The sequence below is a fragment of the Monodelphis domestica genome, chromosome 1 (genome assembly GCF_027887165.1).
Source record: "Monodelphis domestica isolate mMonDom1 chromosome 1, mMonDom1.pri, whole genome shotgun sequence".
Taxonomy (NCBI): Eukaryota; Metazoa; Chordata; class Mammalia; order Didelphimorphia; family Didelphidae; genus Monodelphis; species Monodelphis domestica.
The window spans coordinates 714,880,848-714,890,256 of NC_077227.1; positions in this window are offsets into that span (position 1 = coordinate 714,880,848).

Here is a 9,409-nt window from a genome sequence, read left to right on the forward strand (position 1 = left end):
AGCTCTGGCCTTAGACTTATGAACCCAGCATAGAGCCTAGAGGCAGCTGACCACCATGTGTTCATTCCTTCTGTCATGCCATTTTTGTGTGAAGACTGTTTCAGTCAGCAATTTCCCCCACAGTAAGCCAATGTGTTCCTGGAGTTGAATTAGGGCTATAGATAATTTTGCAACCAACCTGCTAATAGACCACACCTGGGAATGGTGAAATCTATTTTATTTCCCTGGCAACGGGGAAGAGAGATGGGCAGAGATGTCTTAAAAGGAGCACACAGAAGTCCAATTTGTAAGAGTATTTAAAGTTCAGAGTAATTTTTGCCAAGAGAACTACTAGATGGCTCAGTGCTTAGAGAGCCAGGCCTAGAAATGGGAAGTCCTGGGTTCAAATGTGACCTTAGGCACTTCCTAGCTATGTGACCCTGGACTAGTCCTTTAACCCCCATTGCCTAGCCTTTATCACTTTTCTGTCTTGGAAGCAATACACAATATTGATTCCAAGTTGGAAGGTGAGGTTTTGTTTTCGTTTTTTATTAAAAAGAGAACAAGTGAAGCTAACAACAAAAGATCCTTTCACTGTCCTGGAACAGAGAACTTGAAATGGTATAAATCAAGGAGGCCAAGACCACTCAAAACTAGGATGAATTGAGGGCTTCCTGAGAAGAGGTGCCCACGCTGAGTCTTGAAGAGAACCACAATGATGTGTGCAGGTTCCACAAGGCCCACAGATGTGCCTTGCAAAGGCATCAAGGAAGAGAATGTCAAGTTTGGGCAGCACCAAGCAGGCTGCTTTGGTGAAAACCATCCAGGAAGAGGATCTGTGATGAAATGACTGGAAAAATAGGGTAAGAACCTGATTATGAAGAGCCTCCAATGCCTGGCTGATGACTGAATGGGGAGATGCATCAGAGAGAGAGCACATAGAATGGTGGGCTTAGAGCCAAGTCGACCCGACTCCACAGGCCACCTCAGATGCCTCTGCAGGCATGGGTCTTCCTTCATGTCATGGGACCGTCCCCAATTGCTTTCCTGGTTCCTCAGCCTTGGTCTCTGGTCGTCCCCTCTGGCCAGTCCTCAAGATTCCCTTCATGTTATCCTGAGAATGTTGTGGACTCCAGCAGTTAGGAAACATTTGTTAAGCAAGATGTTTACCAAGTGCCAGGCACGACTGAGTTCTGGGAATACAAAGGAGGACAGCAATGCCATCTCTGCCCTCTGGATGTCCACTTCCTAATGGGGTGCCCAACATGCAAACCAGAGAAGCAGGATCAGACCATTGCCACAAAAAGCTACAGAAATATTCTTAAGGCGGCCAGACTTATTGACCAGTGTAGATCGTGCTAGGAAACTGGAGATTGTGTGACACATGGAAGATTGCAGAAAATTAGCAGCAGGCTACAACTGGATGCTCAACAGTTTGTGTCATAAACTCACTATCTTCTATAACCTGATAAATGAAAAATTTTATATTGTAAATACAAGATCCAAAATATCCTTTAGAATTACATAAACGACAGCGGTGGTTGTTCAGCCCCGTCTGTCTCCTCATGACCCCATTTGGGGTTTGCTTGGCAAAGATACTAAAGCAGTTTGCCATTTCCTTCTCCAGCTCATTTTATAGATGAGGAAATGGACAAACAGCATGAAGTGACTTGCCCAGGGTCACCCAACTAAGAAGTGTCCAAGGCTGAATTTGAACCCAAGTCTTCTTGATTCCAAGCCCAGCATTTTATCCACCCACCCATCTAGCTGCCACCCATAAATCAGGACTGACATGGATAAAAACTATTGTCCAGACATGGTAATTAATTATTGTTAATTTTTCATTTTTAATTATTTCAATTAATATTTTGAATCAACAGTTTTCATAGATGTGGCCATACCCAATACACATACTCTAAACTCCATAAAATTTAAAAAAAAAAAAAAACCTTTGAAACTATGAAGACCTAGCAAAAGAAAGAAAAAACTACATAGAATGAAATAGGATGCACTCCATTCCCATTGTCCTATCTGTAATTGGACATGTCCTGAAAGTGTCTTCAATAAGCCAATAGAAATTGAGCTTAAGGCTTAACACTCTAAATTTAAATAACCCAAATTATGCCCAAAGGACTTTAAAAGAATGCATGCCCTTTGATCCAGCAATACCATTACTAGGTTTGTACCCCAGAGATTTAAAAAATGTTTGGTTTTTTTTTAAACCCTTACCTTCCATCTTGGAGTCAATACTGTGTATTGACTCCAAGGCAGAAGAGTGGTAAGGGCTAGGCAATGGGGGTCAAGTGACTTGCCCAGGGTCACACAGCTGGGAAGTGTCTGAGGCCAGATTTGAACCTAGGACCTCCCATCTCTAAGTCTGGCTCTCAATCCACTGAGCTACCCAGCTGCCCCCCCAAAAATGTTTTATATGAAACTATTCATAGCTGCACTCTTTGTGATGGCAAAGAATTAGAAAATGAGGGGGTGTCCCTCTATTGGGGATTGGCTGAACAAGTTGTGGTGTATGTTGGTGATGGAATACTATGCTGTAAGGAAGGAGAGCTGCTTGATTTCTATAAAAACTGGGAAGACCTCCATGAACTAGCAGAACCAGATCATTGTATGCAGAAACTGAAACACTGTGGAGTGATCAAGTGGAGTAGACTTTGCTACTAAAAGCAAAGCAATGATCCAGGACAATCCCCAGGGACTTCTGAGAAAGAACTGTGGGAGTAGAAACACAGAAGAAAAACATGATTTATCACTTGTTTATGTGGGTATAGGATCTGGAGTTTGGGTTATAAAAAAGATTATTACCAAAAAAGAGTAATATGGAAGTAGGTTTTTGAGTGACAATACATATAAAATCCAGTGGAACCGCCTGTCAGCTCCAGGAGGGGCGAAGGAAGAGAGGAGAGAAAAAACATGTGGCCTTGGAAAAAATACTTTAAAATACATTTTAAATAAATTAATTAAAATTCTCCAAAGTTACTTTATGTTCCTATGTCAGTTTTCGGATCATTAGGTACAGAAGATTTATTAGTAGGACTTGTCCCAGAATTGCTTCTATTTAAACTCCCCTGAGGGCCTGGGGGAGAGAGGAGAAAACTTAGAGAATAGCTGATTTTTACACAATTTTAAGTAGGAGTAGGCTGCTAAATATTTAACAACCGGCCTTCAGGGTAGAAATGTACCCAAGATACACTTTTAGATTTAGTCAGTATTTTTAACATTTTCTCCATCACTTCGAGTCTAGACACTAATCAACCAAATAATCAAGCCCTCAGATGTAGTATTTGCTTTCTGATTAAATGACAGGCTTCACTGAGCCACCCCCACCCCACAGTTGCTAATATTTGCCCTAATAACCCGGTGCCCAGCATGTGGTGGTGTTTATAGCTTTTTGTTGACTTAAATAGAAAGGTGGAAGAAGGAGGAAAAGTGCGAGGAGCAAAATCCTAGACAGAGCCCGAGCATTCCTTAGTTGCAGCAATGCAAAAAAGTCAGTTTAGTGACTTATCTGCCCGAATTATAGAACAAGATCTGTGGGTCAATTTTAGATAACAGCCAGCCTGGTCAGTCTGTGTTCCAGACGGGGTCTTCTGCCTGGTGAGCTCATTTCATTAGTCTGGTAACGAGGCCAGGGTCATAGGTTCTCTCCCCCACCCCCTCCAATTAGCCTCTCTCTGTCTCCCTGTCACAGTGGGTTGCATCCCAGGTCCTAGCCAGTCACGAAAGTGGCTACTCTTGTCCCCGAGACTGGGGGGAGGGATATATGGAGCAAGGCCTGGAAATGCTTCCCTGCTGCTGGAAATAGCTCAGTGAATGGCCAGCTGATGTTGGGTCCATGGCATTCTCTTATCCCAACGACAAAAATTCCTTACCCTGTATGGATTTCTCTTTAGCTTTGTGGCATTCCAGGAAGGAGGATAAGAAAGGGAAGAAATGTCAGGTCCAGGAGAAATGTGAATGTCAGTACCCAAGAGAACTGTTCTCTCTCCCTCCGGCCCTCCTCCCTCCTCCCCCCTCCAACCTCCAATCTCTCTCTCTCTCTCTCTCTCTCTCTCTCTCTCTCTCTCTCTCTCTCTCTCTCTCTCTCTCTCTCTCTCTCTCTCTCTCTCTCTCTCTCTCTTTCTCTTTCTCTTTCTCTCTCTCTTCCTCTCCATCTCTCTCTTCCTCTACTTCTCTCCCCCTCCCATCCCCCCTGTCTCCCTCCTCTTTCCCTCTCTCCCTCCCATCTTTTGTCTCCCTCCCTCCTCTCTCCCTCTCTCCCTCCCTCTCTCTCTTCCTGCTTTCTCTTTCCCTCTCTCTTCCTCTCTCTCTCTCTCTTCCCCCTTTCTCTTTCCCTCTCTCTTCCTCTACTTCTCTCCCTCTCCCTTCCCCCCTGTCTCCCTCCTCTTTCCCTCTCTCCCCCCCATCTTTTCTCTCCCTCCCTCCTCTCTCCCTCTCTCCCTCCCTCTCTCTCTCTTCCTGCTTTCTCTTTCCCTCTCTCTTCCTCTCTCTCTCTCTCTTCCCCCTTTCTCTTTCCCTCTCTCTTCCTCTACTTCTCTCCCCCTCCCTTCCCCCTGTCTCCCTCCTCTTTCCCTCTCTCCCCCCCATCTTTTCTCTCCCTCCCTCCTCTCTCCCTCTCTCCCTCTCTCTCTCTCTCTTCCTGCTTTCTCTTTCCCTCTCTCTTCCTCTCTCTCTCTCTCTCTTCCCCCTTTCTCTTTCCCTCTTTCTTCCTCTACTTCTCTCCCCCTCCCTTCCCCCCTGTCTCCCTCCTCTTTCCCTCTCTCCCCCCCATCTTTTCTCTCCCTCCCTCCTCTCTCCCTCTCTCCCTCCCTCTCTCTCTCTTCCTGCTTTCTCTTTCCCTCTCTCTTCCTCTCCATCTCTCTCTTCCCCCCTGTCTCCCTCCTCTTTCCCTCTCTCCTTCCCTCCTCTCTCCCTCTCTCTCTCCCTCCCTCTCTCTCTCTTCCCCCTTTCTCTTTCCCTCTCTCTTCCTCTCTCTCTCTCTGTCTCTGTCTCTGTCTCTCTCTCTCTCTCTCTCACTCTCTCTCACTGAGTTATTCCCTTGAGCTGGTGATGTTCAAGCACTTTACACTGGATTCCTTATCCCTTAAGAAAGCAGTACAAAACATGTTCACAAGCAACAGAAAAGGGTAGTATATAAAACAAGACTCCACTCCCACTGTACCTAGTATATGGTAGGTTGATTGATTGATTGATAGTCCTGGCCGCTGTTCCTCTAAATGTTGTGAATATATACATAGAGTGGATATATATATATATATATATATATATATAGATATATATATATATACATGCTTATTGCCTATACATTGATATAGATGTATGATATAGATCATGTTTTTAATATACTGTTTTTACCTATGTAGGCAAGTCCTAGCTCTATTGATTTCACTCAGTATCAACTCATAATTTCCCAAATATCTTTCATTTTTTTTTTTGCATAGTCTGTTTGACCTCTCTCATTTTTAAATGATGAACCATGTTTCCCAACGTGTTTTCCACTGTGCTCATCTGTCCCTGTCCATGCTGTGAAGTCCTTAGCAAAGAATGGGTTTTAATTTGGAGGGTCCTCACCTATTCCTTTTACAGCTCCAAAATATTATTTTCATAGTTTTTTCATATATTCTGAACCATATTTTCATAACTATACCCTCATTTATTCTGCCATTCTCTGGTTGTTGGACATATTAATTTGTTTGTTTTTTGCTATCACAAATAGGGCAGCAGTGGGTGTGTTTATACATACCTCTTTTTTTTCCCTTCCCCCTTTCTATAATTTTTTTTAAAGTAAAGTTCCAGCAATCCTTTCTGGTACTTTATAAAAAGTCACTTCTCTATTAAGAAGTCTCATGGGTGAGAATCTCACAGTCAGACTTCCTTTGCTTAAGTGCTGAGAATTGGTTTTGCTTCTGTGTTTGTAACAGTAAATTGCATTTTGTTCTTGACCTAAAACTAGATGGACAGGAAGGCTAATACAGACATTCTGTCAGGATCATTTCCTGTTGCAGATATTTACTGTAAGTGAAGTTGTGAGATACTGCTCTATCATGGACCAGTGTCTTCATCCTCAGGAATCTGGGTACAGGGCTGAAGACTCTTTTTCATTCTTCCTAAAAGTGCTTTCTCTAAAGCAAAATAAGTCAATCACCAACACCTAGCAGATTTTTTAGGACCAAAATATATAGCACTTTCACCTCTCTACCGTTCAGATCAGCCAACACTAATTAAATATCTCCTCTGTGGTAGACTCTAAATGAACATCCTAATGCAAACACCAACAACATGGAAATAGATTCTGATCACGGACACAAGTAATACCCAATGAAATTGTGCATCGGCTGCGGGAAGGGTGGGTGGAAGGGAGGGAGGGACATAATGTGATTATTGTAACCAAGGAATAATGTTCTAAATTGACTAAAATTAATTTTTTAAAAAGATTTTTAAAAATAAAAACAAATGAATGAATGAATGAACAAATAAATAAATAAATAAATGAATGAATGAAAAAAATAAATAAATAAATGAATGAACAAATAAATAAATGAATGAATAAATAAATAAATAAATAAATGAATGAATGAATGAATGATTAAATAAATAAATAAATAAATAAATAAATAAATAAGTAAGTAAATAAGTAAATAAATGAATGCCTCCTCTGTGCTGGGGCACTGTGCTGAGTGTTAGAGTCACAGAGACCACAGACACTAATTTAGCGACTAGAGTGTGTGTAATAGTTTGCCTTTTGTTTATTTTATTTATTGATTTTGTTGACAGCTATTATTTATAATAACTTTTTTTAAATATAGGGAAGGAGGGAGGAGCCAAGATGGCAGAGAAGGTACATGGACCCATCTGATCTCTACCAAATTACCCTCTTAGAAACTATGATATAATGCCTCAAAATGAGTTCTGGAGCAGCTTAGCCCATAAAAAGACACAATGAAAGAATTTTTCAGCCCAAAACAACTTGGAAGGCTGGTACAAGAAATCTAGTGCACTGGGGTAGAGGTAGAGTGTAGCCTTCTAGGACAGACCTTACTATAGCAACAGGCCTTGGGTGCAACTGAAGCATCAGCTAAGGCTTTCAGAAGTCTCAGCCCAGGTGGTCAGGGAGGTTGGGAGGATCAGACAACTGCTTAGAAGGAGATTACAAGGGTTCTTTTGATGGCCCTGGGTGCAAGATTCTTGTCACATTGCCCATATGCAGAACCAGATTGCAGTCTGGGAGTGATCTCAGGGTGAGGAGGAACACTAGCACACACCAGCTCTTGTGGTCATAGGGGAGCAAAGATACCCTGTTCACAGTTCCAAGGTTGAAAAGAATGCCTGGGCTCACTCACAGACCAGAGGACAGGTTGGGAGAGCATTAAACACACTTTTCCTTATATCGTACCACCTTGGAAGGACTAAAAGCAGAGAGATCCCCAGCACCAGTTCTGAAGGCAGCTACACAAAGAACCTGAAGTTTGGTTCCAGTGCCCCATTCATCACAGTTACAGAGTTCAACTTTAACAGTTTGTTTTGTTTCTTAGTTTTAATTTAGAAAGAAACAAAGAAAAGCAAATGAGAAAAAAAAGAAAACAAAAAACATATTTTGGTGATAGGGAAGATTCAAACTCAGAAGAACAAAGTCAATACTGCTGCATCCAAAGCCTCCAAGAAAAATACAAATGGCTCTCAAGCCCAAAAAGAATTAACAGCAGATTTCAAAAAGAATTTTAAAAATCAAATAAGAGAAATAGAAGACAAATTGGGGAAAGAAATGAGAGTGGCATAGAAAAAGCATTAGAAAATAGTCCACAGCTTCATAAAGGAGGCACTAAAAAATGCTAAAGATATTAATATCTTAAAAAAAAAAGAATAAGTCAATTGGTAAAAAGAAGAGAAAAACTTCTTAAAAAGCAAAACTGATCAAAGGGAAAAAGATGCACAAAAATGCACTGGGGAAAAACAAAAACAAAAAAACTTCTTGAAAGACAGAATTGGTCCTATGGATAAACAGGTACAAAAATTCACTTAGGAAAAGAACTTTTTACAAAGTAGAATTGGCCAAATGGAAAAGGAGGTACAAAAGCTTACTCAAGAAAATAATTTCTTAAAAATTAGAACTGGGTAAGTGGAAACTAATGACTCCAAGAGATATCAAGAAATAATCAAAGTCAAAAGAATGAAACAAGAAAAGAAAATGTGAAATAGCTCATGGGGAAAACAACTGCCCTGGAAAATGAATCTGGGAGAAAGAATCTAAGAATTATTGGATTACCCAAAAGCCATAATCAAAAAAAGAACTTAGACATCATCTTTCAAAGAAGACTCCCCTGATATTCTAGAATCAGCAGACAAAACAGAAATGGAAAGAATCCAGAGATCAACTCCTGAAAGGGATCCCAAAAGGATAACTCCCAGCAATATTGTAGTCAAATTCCCAAACTCCTAGGTCAAGGAGAAAATATTGCAAAAAGTCTAAAAGAAATAATTCAAATATCATGAAGCCACAGTTAGGATAACACAAGACTTAGCAGCTTCAACATTAAAGTTCAGAGGGCCTGGAATTCTGATATTCTAGAGGGCAAAGGAGCTAGGATTTCAACCAAAAATCACTTACCCAGCAAAACTGAGCATAATCCTTCAGCAAAAAAAAATATGTATTCAATGAAATAGAATACTTTCAAACATCCCTGCTGAAAAGATTGTAGTTGATTGGAAAATTTGACTCCCAAAAGAAAAAACTCAAGAGAATCATAAAAAGTTAAACAGAAAAGAGAAATCAAAAGACATTCAATGAGATTAAACTATGTTCATCCCTACATGGAAAGACGATTCTTGTAACACCAAACAACTTTTGCATTATTTTTCATTTCATTCAATTTTTAATTATTAGGGCAGTTAGAGAGCAAGGATGTGAGTAGAATATGATATAAAAATAAATAATAAAATATAAAAAAGTAAAATTAAGGCTGATCAAGTGGAATGCATTGGAAGGAGGGGGAAGGGAAAAATAGAATTGGGTAAATTATTGTATATAAAAGAGTGTTCACGGTAAAGAGGAAGTTGGGGGAGGTGGGGAGAAGAGTACACGAACCTTACTCTCATCAGAATTGACTCAATGAGAGAAGAACCTGCCCAATCAATTGGGTATAAAAATCTCTCTTACCCTACAGGAAAATAGGAAGGAAAGGGGATAAGAGGAGGGGAATGCTGATAGAAAAGAGGGCAATCTGGGGGGGTGGGGGTCAGACACTAACAGGGGTAAATAGGTAGAGAGTAATACACAGTAATCATAATGGTGCAAAAATTTTTTACGTCTCTCTAATAAAGGCCTCATTTCTCAAATATATAGAGAAATTAGTTGAGTATCTAAGAATAAAAGTAATTTCCCAATTGATAAATGTCAAAAGGATATGAATAGGCAGTTCTC